General features: G+C 41.6%; 1 pseudogene; it reads left to right on the top strand.

Annotated features, from left to right (window-relative positions):
- The window catches only part of LOC106589866 (RNA binding protein fox-1 homolog 3-like), an 891,320-nt pseudogene that overhangs the window by 260,071 nt on the left and 617,837 nt on the right, over nt 1-13,412 (top strand).

Below are 13,412 nucleotides of genomic sequence, written 5' to 3'. Positions count from 1 at the left end.
CAGTGTTAGTGTGAAACACCTGTGGAGAACATGCAAAGATGTATACGCATATGGACACCCAGCCTCTACTACACACAGAGTGCCAGGGGGTGCCTGCTGGAGATATGCAAAACTGTATGTTAAAACAATGTAAGACCGACGGCAGGAAGAGGAATAGAGAGAGAAAGAGATATAAACGTACATAGGAGGGTAAAGGGAGAGAGAGAGACAGAGAGAGAGAGAGAGAGAAATAAAGGATGACGGCGTAAGAAGCAGTGAAAGACAAGCATCTCAAGATGTTTTCAAAGTGCTCTCACAAACGCTGATGCTACGCTTGACTGTGCATCTTACAACCCGCTAATAACGTTCTCACAACACTCTCATTACATTCCCACGATGTTCTTCCTTCCCCTGTCACATCAGAATAGACACGCATGCACATTCCCCCGACACACCCTTTCCCCTCTACACACACAAGTCATTGTTTAATGGGGTTCGACTGACAGGATGGATGGTCTCAATAACAGAATGAGAGTGGATCGGAACGATGGTAAATAAACAACCAATGACAAGGAAAGAAAATATTAATATCCATGAGAGTTCTGTCACAACCAGGGTCTGCATGGTTACTCCTACACTGAAACGCGTCCCAAATAGAACCCTTTTCCATTATAGTGCAGTACTATTGACCAGAGCCCTATGGGATTTCCAAATGGGCCCTGCTCAAAAGTAGGGTGCTAAATAGGGGATAGAGTGCTATTTGGGACGCACCCTGAGGCTGGGTTGTTTTGTTAACTTGGACAGCGAAATATTTTAAGAAATCATATTGTAATAGTGGGATGGGGAAAGGACAGGTGGTGAGATACTAATGATATATACAGTATTGGACTACCGTACCAGTCAAAAGTTTGGATACACCTACTCATTTAAGGGTTTTTCTTTATTTTTACAATTTTCTACATTGTAGAATAATAGTGAAGACATCAAAACTATGAAATAACACATATGGAATCATGAAGTAACCAAAAAAGTGTTAAACAAATCAAAGCATTTTTGATTTTAGATTCTTCAAAGTAGCCATCCTTTGCCTTGATGACAGTTTTGCACACTTTGTAGAAAATATTAAAAATAAAGAAAAACCCTGGAATGAGTAGTTGTGGTACTGTATATACTGTATATCAACGGATGTGTGTGTGTGTGGGTGTGTGTGTGTGTGGGTGTGTGTGTGGGTGTGTATGTGTGTGTGTGTGTGTGTGTGTGGGTGTGTGTGCGCGCTTGTGTGTGCACGGGTGTGTGTGTTTGTGTGCGCATGTTTGCCTGTGTACGTACTTGAGTGGATGTGTGCATTGGTCAAGATAACAAAGAAAGAAGGATGGAAGGAGAGAAAAGGGGGTTGTCTGATACTCACTGGTTGTCAGCAGAAGAGAAGGCGATAAAGTAGAGCTGTGACCTTTGATCCCTGGCCAAAATTAGACAAACTACATCTGGGACTAAGCCTTTAGCAAATAGACAGTTTGCAGTTGGTTTGTTTTGTGATTGCTGTTCAGGGCTCAGTGTGTTTACATAGCGAGACATATTGCATTAGCCTCACTCTCTGTTAGTTGCTGTTGCATCCCAAATGTTTTTTTTACAGTCTGTTTTCTGTCCTTTCATTACATGCAAATGAAAGACTTTCAAGACACATCCAACATCCGTAGGGGAATGGTAAACATATGGAACACATCCATATGGAACAATATACATGCAGTAAACTCCAACTCCATTGATATATGGAGCAGACAGCAAAGCCTCATGGGAAGTGTAGTTTGTTTAGTGGGATGAAATATGTATGTTTTGTCATGGTCTCACCTGGCTGGATGGCTGGCTGGCTGACTGGCTGACTCGTTGGCTGTCTGGCTGACTGGCTGGCTGACTAGCTGGCTGGCTGACTGGCTGACTGTCTGGCTGACCGATTGACTGACTGTCTGGCTGGCTGACTGGCTGACCGGCTGGCTGACTGTCTGGCTGACTGTCTGTCTGGCTGACTGGCTGGCTGTCTAGCTGGCTGACTGGCTTGCTGGCTGGCTGACACTGACTGGCTTGCTGGCTGGCTGGCTGACAGATGCACACACACACACACACACACACACACACACACACACACACACACACACACACACACACACACACACACGTGCACTCACACGCACACGATTGCACACACACACGTGCACTCACACACGAACGCACACACACACACATGTGCACTCAAACGCACATGAACGCACACACACACACGAACGCACACACACAGAAGAAGAGAGGGAGAGAGAGATAAACAGAGAGGGAGTGAGAAGAGAGAGAGCTGGAAAGGGAGAGAGAGAAAGGGAGAGCAAGAGAGAGAGAGAGAGAGAGAGAGAGAGGGGTAGAGAGAAAGCGGAGAGACAGAGAGACAGACAGAGAGAGACAGAGAAGAGAGATAGACAGAGTGAGAGAGACAGAGAGTGAGATACAGAGAGACAAAGAGAGAGAGAGAGAGAGAGAGAGAGAGAGAGAGAGATTGAGAGATAGAGAGAAACCAGGAGAGAGAGTGACAGAGAGAGACAGAGAGAGACAGACAGACAGACAGACAGACAGACAGACAGACAGACAGACAGACAGACAGACAGACAGACAGACAGACAGACAGACAGACAGACAGACAGACAGACAGACAGACAGACAGACAGACAGACAGACAGAGATTGAGAGAAACCAGGAGAGAGAGACAGAGAGAGAGAGAGAGAGATTGAGAGCTAGAGAGAAACCAGGAGAGTGACAGAGAGAGAGAGAGAGAGAGAGAGAGAGACAGACAGACAGACAGACAGACAGACAGACAGACAGACAGACAGACAGACAGACAGACAGACAGACAGACAGACAGACAGACAGACAGACAGACAGACAGACAGACAGACAGACAGACAGACAGACAGACAGACAGAGCTGCTTGCTGGTTTCACTCCTCTACAGTTGTTTTTTGTTTCCTCACTGATCTGTTCTGATCTGATCTGTTCTGCTCTGATCTGTTCTGCTCTGATCTGCTCTGATCTGTTCTGCTCTCATCTGATCTGTTTTGCTCTGATCTGCTCTGATCTGATCTGTTCTGATCTGATCTGATCTGTTCTGCTCTGTTCTGATCTGATCTGATCTGTTCTGTTCTGATTTCCCTTTATCTCTTCTAATCTGCTCTGATCTGTTCTGACCTGCTCACTTCAGGGGAAAATCTACTTGCATTTTATGCTCTGAATTCCATGGATTTGGTATGTTGACCAAATGGCACTCTACTCCCCAATGGGCTCTGGTCAAAGTAGTGCACTATAAAGGGACTATGCTGTAATTTGGGACATAGTCTGAGTGTTATAACTATACAGAGGCATAACCATATGTGCACTGTTTTGTTTAGCCACACCTCCTCAACTCAGACAGCAGCCTCTGATCAAACAAAACACTTAACCCTTGGATGCGAATGATCACATATTTGTGATCATTGTTGAGTGGTCCCTGCAGCGAACCATCGCAAATATGTGATTGGAACAGTACCAACAGAATGTATGATGCAACAAACGTGTCTCAACAGCATTGTTGTCTGAAAAACACCTAAACAATGTTTTGTTCTGATGGGAAGTAAAGGTCTTCACAACTTTATTCCTAAATTTCACCTATTTTATTGTAGAAGATAAATGTGATCTTCTACAATAAACAAAGTCAAAGATGGCTGCTCTCATTGCCTGAAAAATATGAACTTAGTTTAGCCACTTTTCAGCACATTACAAATGTATTTGTTACAGTGTATACAAGAACCGGAGCACATGACTTGACAAATCACAAAGCAAATCAAATGTTAGCACCTCACAGATCATCACACCAAATACAAGCCTACTGCCTAGCCTAGCTGTAGCGCAAATGCTAAACAGGAATGTAACCATTTTAGGGGGATTTATAGGGGGGTTCAATTTAATTTGTGGTGGGTTTTCAAGTCCATGAGGGGTAGAAATGGTGAAAAGTATCATGGGGGGGATATGATGTAGGAAATATTACTATGATGGGGGATTTATCAATAAATTGGGGGCAAACACAGGAGAACCCCTGGAGAGGGGGGTCTGAGCTGGCAACCCTGAGGTACCAATGTTACAATCTGATGCCGAGTTCAAAACAACTGGGAACTCGGAAATCTACAACTTCCGACTTCAGTGCGTTCAAGACAATCTGGGAACTCTGAAAAAAACGAGCTCCAACTGGGATTATTATATTATTCTAGTCATCCAACTTGGAATTCCAACTCGGGAACTCTGGCCTCTTTCTAGAGCTCTGACTTTCCGACCTCTAGAACACTGATGTCATGGTTTGACATAGTATTTTTCCCGAGTTCCCAGATGTCTTGAAAGCACCATAAGTCAGTTGAGTGAACTATCCCTTGTTATAACATCTTTGGTCTAAGAGACATTTACATGACAACCAGAATGCATTGTATGATGTCAACAAACATGGCGCCACACATAGCCAGCAAATAGCTGAGAATTAGCTCATCATAATCAGTACAACCTTCAACAAAAAAAATTCACACACATCATGTCCATTACAATCTATGCAAGGATCGGAATGCATGATTTGTCACCAGAACTTGAAAACATGTGAATAAAGCAGTAAATACATTATGATCCACACATACATACGGTGTGCTACAGCAGAAACGACAACATGATATACAGAAAATAAGCCACTTACTTTGATAGGAACACATACATGTCCAAAGTCCAACTTGTAAGGAAAACAATGAAGGCAATGCAGGTGCCAGACAGAAAATGTGCTGGGGGAAAAAGTTTGTGCAAGGCCTGACCTGACTAAATGGGCGCAATGTCTTCATACTTGATCTGGGGAAAGACTGGGGAAGTGCTTGGGGTCTCGTTGAATAGAAGCAGGGCTCTAGTTGAAGAGAGGCAGGGCTCTAGTTGAAGAGAGGCAGGGCTCTAGTTGAAGAGAGGCAGGGCTCTAGTTGAAGAGAGGCAGGGCTCTAGTTGAAGAGAGGCAGGGCTCTAGTTGAATAGAAGCAGGGCTCTAGTTGAAGAGAGGCAGGGCTCTAGTTGAAGAGAGGCAGGGCTCTAGTTGAAGAGAGGCAGGGCTCTAGTTGAATAGAAGCAGGGCTCTAGTTGAAGAGAGGCAGGGCTCTAGTTGAATAGAGGCAGGGCTCTAGTTGAAGAGAGGCAGGGCTCTAGTTGAAGAGAGGCAGGGCTCTAGTTGAAGAGAGGCAGGGCTCTAGTTGAAGAGAGGCAGGGGGTAAATTCTCAAACAGAAATTGTCCACAACAGTGAAATGGGCTATTTCTTAGGTGTAATTAATTGATGCAATTCAAACTGTAGAAAAAAAAATGTATTGAAAAGAATTTGAAATTGGCAAATTCAAACATAGTCTGTAAATATTTAGCAGGCAGCGTGCCTTGGTTTGAGGGCAGCGAGGGTTAACTGTCCTGTTGCATAATAATCACATTTTGGATCAGTGAGTGCATTCTGACATCCCTCATAAAAAATATATTAGAGATATTTGGAACTCACATGTGAAAAGGTTAATTTCAGTCTTGTTTATAGGAGTAGAGAAAACACTCCTCAGAACAGCTGTGTGTGTGTTGTGTGTGTGTGTGTGTGTGTGTGTGTGTGTGTGTGTGTGTGTGTGTGTGTGTGTGTGTGTGTGTGTGTGTGTGTGTGTGTGTGTGTGTGTGTGTGTGTGTGTGTGTGTGTGTGTGTGTGTGGATATGGATCAACAGATTACAGTGTGTGATGATGTGTGGTAGTGGTGTCTGATCATGAGACAGAGAAAGGAGATGGAGTGATCACACACATCACACACACACATCATACACACATCACACACACATCAAACATCACACACACATCACACACACATCACACACACATCACACACCACCTAAAAGGACAGAGAGGACGCACACACACACACACGTGCACACATAAAGAAAGCAAGTAAAACACTATGGAAGGAGAGAGTGAGAGAGAAATGAATGGAGAAGGAAGGAGAGAGAGAGAGAGGTAGAGAGTGAGCAGACAGCAGAGTGGAAGGTGTGTCTTTATTCCCACTGTGTCCCAAAACATCAAGTAGTGCATTGTGAAGTAAACCTGGGTGCCTTTTGGGACACAGCCTACATCTTTATTCTCTGGTAGTGGGCCAGAGAGACAGGCTCACAGGGTTATTATGAAATATTGAAGCCAAACTACCTCCTGTTAACAGGGGATTTATGCCATCGCAGGGAGAAGAGAGTGATGGAGAGGAGGAGAGAAGAGGGGTATACACTGTTCAAACAGAGGCTTGACAGAAAGAGAGATGACAGTGGACCTATTTTCCTTTCTTCCTCCCTCGGCTCTCCACGAGTGTGTCAGTGTATTTCACACACACACACACACACACACACACACACACACACACACACACACACACACACACACACACACACACACACACACACACACACACACACACACACACACACACACACACACACAATCACTCCCCCTCTCTACAAGCTCTCACAGTGTCACATCAGAATTAGACAGTCATCCATGTTTCTCAAACGTCAAATTTCAAAGAATGTTCCAAACGTGAAATTTGTGTTTAAGGTTAAGTTTAGGCATTCACCCCCTAAAGTCGAGGCACCAGGTGCGTCAATCTAAGTTACTTAACAAACAAAAAAATCCTCATCAAAATCCGTCAGTTTAAGCTAGATATATCTGTTTGTTTTTTTGCATTGGATGAGTCTAAATCAATCGCATCCGCCAGTATGTCGCGCTTCTGCATCTGGGGTGAAAGGTGACAGAGGTAGAGCGGTGTTTGTCAGACCATGAGACATCCTGAAAATAGGTCTTCTCACGTGAACATCTGTAGTGTCCGAACGGTTTGACCTAAAAAACTAGCATGACCACTCTATGGAAAGGGGAGACTCTCACGAACACAGTGGTGTTCTCCACCAGTGGAACGGGCTCGTCTGAAGGTAACCGCTACCCGTTATTAAAAAAATGAATGGAAGTATGAAGATATTTTCCTAAATAAGTAAAAATATACATATATATTTTGTGATTTTTTTTTTTTATATCTCCTAGATTGAGGAGAGACACTTCAAAACCTTGTTTCTTACGATTTATTTTTGGACTGTTCTTTCTGACATTTATGAACGTGTTGTTCAATGTATTTCTATAGGATTTAGTAGTAAAGGACAAAATCTATATAAAATCATTTATTTTGTTGTTGTTGTTGTGGTACTTAAAGGGGTCCTAAAATTCTAAATCAAAATAGCTAAATGATCCATAGTATGACCATCTTAAAACAATTCCATATAGATCTCCCCCCCAACATTTTAGACTCTAAAGAATTTTGCTCCAAATTCTTAAGGTTAGGAATTACCTCTGATTGGTTAAGGTAAGGATTAAGGTTAGGCATTAACTCTGATTGGTTAAGGTAAGGTTAGGCATTAACCCTAAAAATGATCAAAAACAACTTCATATCAGTGGATTTGAACTTGAACCTTTGGAATTAGAAACAGATGCTTACGAACATCTCCCGATATCCCCAGATATGGATGGAAGTGGGTGACTTGGCAGCCCCCTCTCCCCTCCCCCATACTACCTGACCTTTGCCCTCTTCCTTCTCTTTGGTTTCTTATCACCCTGGTGTTCTGTTTCTCTTTGTGTGTCTGCAGGTTCACAGGAGTAAAGATCTACAACAGCCTTCTGACTTCACCCTCACTGTGAGTACTCCACCTTTCTTCTTTACCCTCACTGTGAGTACTCCACCTTTCTTCTTTACCCTCACTGTGAGTACTTTACCTTTCCTCTTTACCCTCACTGTGAGTACTCCACCTTTCCTCTTTACCCTCATTGTGAGTACTCCACCTCTCCTCTTCACCCTCACTGTGAATACTTCACCTTTCCTCTTTACCCTCACTGTGAGTACTCCACCTTTCCTCTTTACCCTCACTGTGAGTACTCCACATTTCCTCTTTACTGTCACTGGGAGTATTCCATCTCTCCTCTTCACCCTCACTGTGAGTACTTCACCTTTCCTCTTTACCCTCACTGTGAGTACTCCACCTCTCCTCTTTACCCTCACTGTGAGTACTCCTACATGGCTATGTGTTTTTTTATCCACTGCGGGTGTTCTGATTTCACTCTCCAATGTTTGAGAGGGTGTATCCAAAGAGGCAGTGGTGGTATTACTGTTGTGTCATTTTGAGTGAACGGTGTCACTCATTTTGAAGGCTGGGAGTTTGGGAGTTTGATACCTGAACAGCTGTTGTAACTTAGTATCCCCAAAACACTTTGGTATTATTTGCTTTTATAATAAAACGTTACATTGCAGCTTTATTAACTGTGGTTGTTGCTACATTGCGTTTGAATTGTTGGAGCTCGTTTGCAGTAATCACTAGCCACGTTCTAGAAGAATAGAACATTCTACTTAATGAGTGGAATTTTGAGAATCTGAGTGTGTTTAGTGATGCAAATATTCCATATTTCTTGTGTGTTCCATTTTAGAACAAATTGTCAAAAGAAATCATGCGACGGTGTTGTCGGTCTCGATTTTCAAACAGTTCTCCAAGTCATTTCTTTTTCAACATTCAACATGTTTTTGATGCTCTGTTTTATTATTTTGTTCACCTTGAATATGAATACATTCCCTCATTAGATTTAGCCTACCCTCAGGGTAGAACACAGAAATGAACACATTTATAATCAGTTTTGAATCTCTGAGGAGTGTGGTGTGTGTAGTGTGTGGTGTGTGTGTGGTGTGTGTGTGTGGTGTGTATGGGTCCATCCAGTGTTCCTCTCTTTCTGTCCAATTGAAACTCATAAATCACTAAAAAGGGTTTTCTCTCAGGTTACCTGTACTGCTGGACAAAGGCCAAAATGTATTATTAAGTTTTAAGCATTCAATAATATTGCATTGTATCAGCCACTAATAGGCATTTAGAGTTATTTACAGTCCATCTGACATAATGTGGGCTACTGAGAGGGTACACAAAGGACAGTCAGAGCAAGGCACTTAACCCTAATTTGCTCCAGGGGCACTTTAATTTGACAATATTTTTTCTACAGTCAAGTAGACAACGACAACCATCTTAACTCAGGCTCCACTCTGTAATCTGTGATTGTTTGTGTCTGTAGATAGATAGATAGATAGATAGATAGATAGATAGATAGATAGAGAGATAGAGAGATAGAGAGAGAGAGAGAGAGGGAGGGGGAGGGGGAGGGGGGAGAGCTCCAGAGAGAGAGATCCACTGTAAATGACACTAGTCATTTATCCAGGCTATTGCACTCTCACTGTCAGACTGGCAGAACGTACCACTGAATACATACGGCATCTATTGCATCAGTGTCCCTAAATGACAACCTATTCCCTAATGTAGTACACTACTTTTGAACAAGGCCCATAGGGCTTGTGTCACAAGTAGTACACTTTGTAGGAAATAGGATGTCATTTGGGACGTGATCAGACCACACGGCTAGGGATTAGTGTAATAGTTAGTGTAATAGAGTTAGTGTAATAGAAATCAAGGGTACGCTCACCTTTAGAAGATGAATAATGGCCAGTAAAATGTAACTCACACAGTTAAAAACCACAAACAGGATGACAGGGACGGACGGACAGACAGACAGCCAGACAGACATTGCACGCACACACACAGACAGAAACAAACAGAGACAGGGATGGAGACAGACAGACAGACAGACAGACAGACAGACAGACAGACAGACAGACAGACAGACAGACAGACAGACAGACAGACAGACAGACAGACAGACAGACAGACAGACAGACAGACAGACAGACAGACAGACAGACAGACAGACAGACAGACAGAGACATTGCGAACACACACACACACACACACACACACCCACACAAATTTTCTCTCACGAGAAAACAGCCATTTTAGAACTAAGTGCTGTTCCCAAACATATCAGTTCTGCTGTTGTGTGTTTGTGAGGACATCAAAGCCAACCTGGTCCTGTAGAGCTTTGGTTTGTCAGAAGATCCTAACTCAACAACAGATAGACCCAGTCACCTGGTACAGTATAAAACAGACTGATAGAACCAGTCACCTGGTACAGTATAAAACAGACTGATAGAACCATTCACCTGGTACAGTATAGAACAGACTGATAGAACCAGTCACCTGGTACAGTATAGAACAGACTGATAGAACCAGTCACCTGGTACAGTATAAAACAGACTGATAGACCCAGTCACCTGGTACAGTATAGAACAGACTGATAGAACCAGTCACCTGGTACAGTATAGAAAAGACTGCTGATGTGTGTTTGTGAGGACATCAAAGCCAACCTGGTCCTGTAGAGCTTTGGTTTGTCAGAAGATCCTAACTCAACCCGTTTGTGTTATATCTCTGATGTCACTACGACCCCTCTGAACTGCATCAGCTGTTCCCCTACACAGAACCAGTGGTGGAAAAAGTACCCAATTGTCATATTTGATTAAAAGTAAAGATAACTTAATAGAAAATGACTCAAGTAAAAGTGAAAGTCACCGAGGTAAAATACTACTTGGAGTCTAAAAGTATTTGGTTTTAAATATACATAATTATCAAAAGTAAACATATTTGCTCAAATATACTTAAGTATCAAAAGTAAAAGTGCATATATAAATAATTTCTAATTCCTTATATTAAGCAAACCAGACGGCCACATTTTCTAGTTTTTATTTACAGATAGCCAGGGTCACACTCCAACACTCAGACATAATTTACAAACGAAGCATGTGTTTAGTGAGTCCTCCAGATCAGAGGCAGTATGGATGACCAGGGATGTTCTCTTGATAAGTGTGTATATTAGACAATTCTCCTGTCCTGCTAAGCATTCAAAATGTAATGAGTACTTTTGGATGTCAGGGAAAATGTATGAAGTAAAAAGTACATTATTTTCTTTAGGGATGTAGTAAAGTAAAAGTAAAAGTTGTCAAAATATGAATAGTAAAGTAAAGTACAGATACCCAAAAAATGACTTAAGTATTATTTTAAAAGTATTTTTACTTAAATAGTTTACACCACTGCACAGAACAATCCCAAGTTTCCTCTCCGAACAAAAAATCTAGTTAAAAGTGTGGGCGTAGAACCCATAACAGCAAACAGCATTAGTTAGCAGTGTGGCAGCATAAACAAAGGGTTATGGAGGTTGGTTGAAAACTTTTAGTTCACCACCTGCTGTAATGATTCACTGAAACAGAGCTGCTGTGTTCATAGCAAGATGTTAACATTAACAGTCAATAGTTGCTATTCATTCTAGAACTTGTTGTTTTTTGACAGAAGGGAAAAGGAGAGAAGGTGGAAAAGTAAAAGAAAATGGATGTCAACAAAGGACAGCATTGTATACGTCAATCACAAAGCAGCTGACCTTTGAAGAAGTGTGCAGATGCGTGAATCACTTTATCAGAAGTACGTCATCAATGATGTCCGAAGATTCTTTTAATCACATGCTTTTTCAAACTTCCGACTGCCAGATCCAACTGATTCTGCTGTGGTTCCGGTGCTTTCAACGATTCCAAAGCTGCTTTCAAACACTGACCTCTACTGGACACCGTACTTAGAAACATATAGTTAGGATTCTGTACATGTGGTTTCACCTGACCGGTAGCTTAGCAGGTAGAGTAGGGAGCTATGGGACAGTCAGGGAAAGGAGGGTATGAGGTCAACTCCTGTTGAAAACACACTATTTTAGAAAATTGTTTTATGTGAAACCACACTTTCTGCTCTGTTGTTCAAATACTTTTATTTATTTAGTAAAATATAAGTTTCTGTCTTAAGCACCATAAATAAGGCCATGGATTCAGTTTTTTTTAAATCGGCAACTTGAAGACAAAACAGGGAGGCATGATGTAAACCTGGTATTCCAACTGAGTATCGGTTACTGAAGAGAACGACTTACCGCTGAGTTTTGATGAAAACAGTGGAGATGTTTTTTTTATATATATATCTGATAATCACACGCTGCTATTTGTTGCTGACCAGCTGATGCCACTAATGTGGATTGTGAACAGATAATGAATCTCTGAGTACTGAACCCTTTTCCAGCACAATTTGATGAAAGTGCCGAAGCCTTCAGAAAACCTTGGTTTCCCATCACTAGTTATTAAGTTATTTGTGTTGACTAAAATGTCATCCCTGTTAATGTTAATGTCATCCCTGTTAATTTTAATGTGAACATCCTCCCTGTTAATGTTAATGTTAATGTCATCCCTGTTAATGTTAACCTGTTGAGGTGTAGGGGGCAGTATTTTCACGGCCGGATGAAAAACGTACCCAAATTAAACTGGTTACTACTCTGGCCCAGAAACTATAATATGCATATTATTAGTATATTTGGATAGCGGAACACCACTCCAATATCCAATGATTGGGCGTGGCGCGAAAGACAAACTCCTCGAAAATCCGAAAACTTCAATTTTTCAAACATATGACTATTTTACACCATTTTAAAGACAAGATTCTCCTTTATCTAACCACACTGTCCGATTTCATAAAGGTTTTACAATGAAAGCAAAACATTAGATTATGTCAGCAGAGTACCCAGCCAGAAATAATCAGACACCCATTTTTCAAGCTAGCATATAATGTCACAAAAACCAAAACCACAGCTAAATGCAGCACTAACCTTTGATGATCTTCATCAGATGACACTCCTAGGACATTATGTTATACAGTACATGCATGTTTTGTTCAATCAAGTACATATTTATATCAAAAAACAGCTTTTATCATTAGCATGTGACGTTCAGAACTAGCATACCCCCCGCAAACCTCCGGTGAATTTACTAAATTACTCACGATAAACGTTCACAAAAAACATAACAATTATTTTAAGAATTATAGATACAGAACTCCTTTGTGCAATCGAGGTGTCCGATTTTAAAATAGCTTTTTGGTGAAAGCACATTTTGCAATATTCTGAGTACATAGCCCAGCCATCACGGCTAGCTATTTAGACACCCACCAAGTTCAGCCCTGACCAAACTCCGATTTACTATTACAAAAGTTTGATTACCTTTGATGTTCTTCGTCAGAATGCACTCCCAGGACTGTATGCTAGTTCTGAACGTCACATGCTAATGTAAAAAGCTGGTTTTTGATATAAATATGAACTTGATTGAACAAAACATGCATGTATTGTATAACATAATGTCCTAGGGTTGTCATCTGATGAAGATCATCAAAGGTTAGTGCTGCATTTAGCTGTGGTTTTGATTTTTGTGACATTATATGCTAGCTTGAAAAATGGCTGTCTGATTATTTCTGGCTGGGTACTCTGCTGACATAATCTAATGTTTTGCTTTCGCTGTAAAGCCTTTTTGAAATCGGACAGTGTGGTTAGATAAAAGAGAGTCTTGTCTTTAAAATG

Source organism: Salmo salar, chromosome ssa28, assembly GCF_905237065.1.
Source record: "Salmo salar chromosome ssa28, Ssal_v3.1, whole genome shotgun sequence".
Lineage (NCBI taxonomy): Eukaryota > Metazoa > Chordata > Actinopteri > Salmoniformes > Salmonidae > Salmo > Salmo salar.
This window is presented reverse-complemented; position numbering and strand designations above follow the sequence as displayed.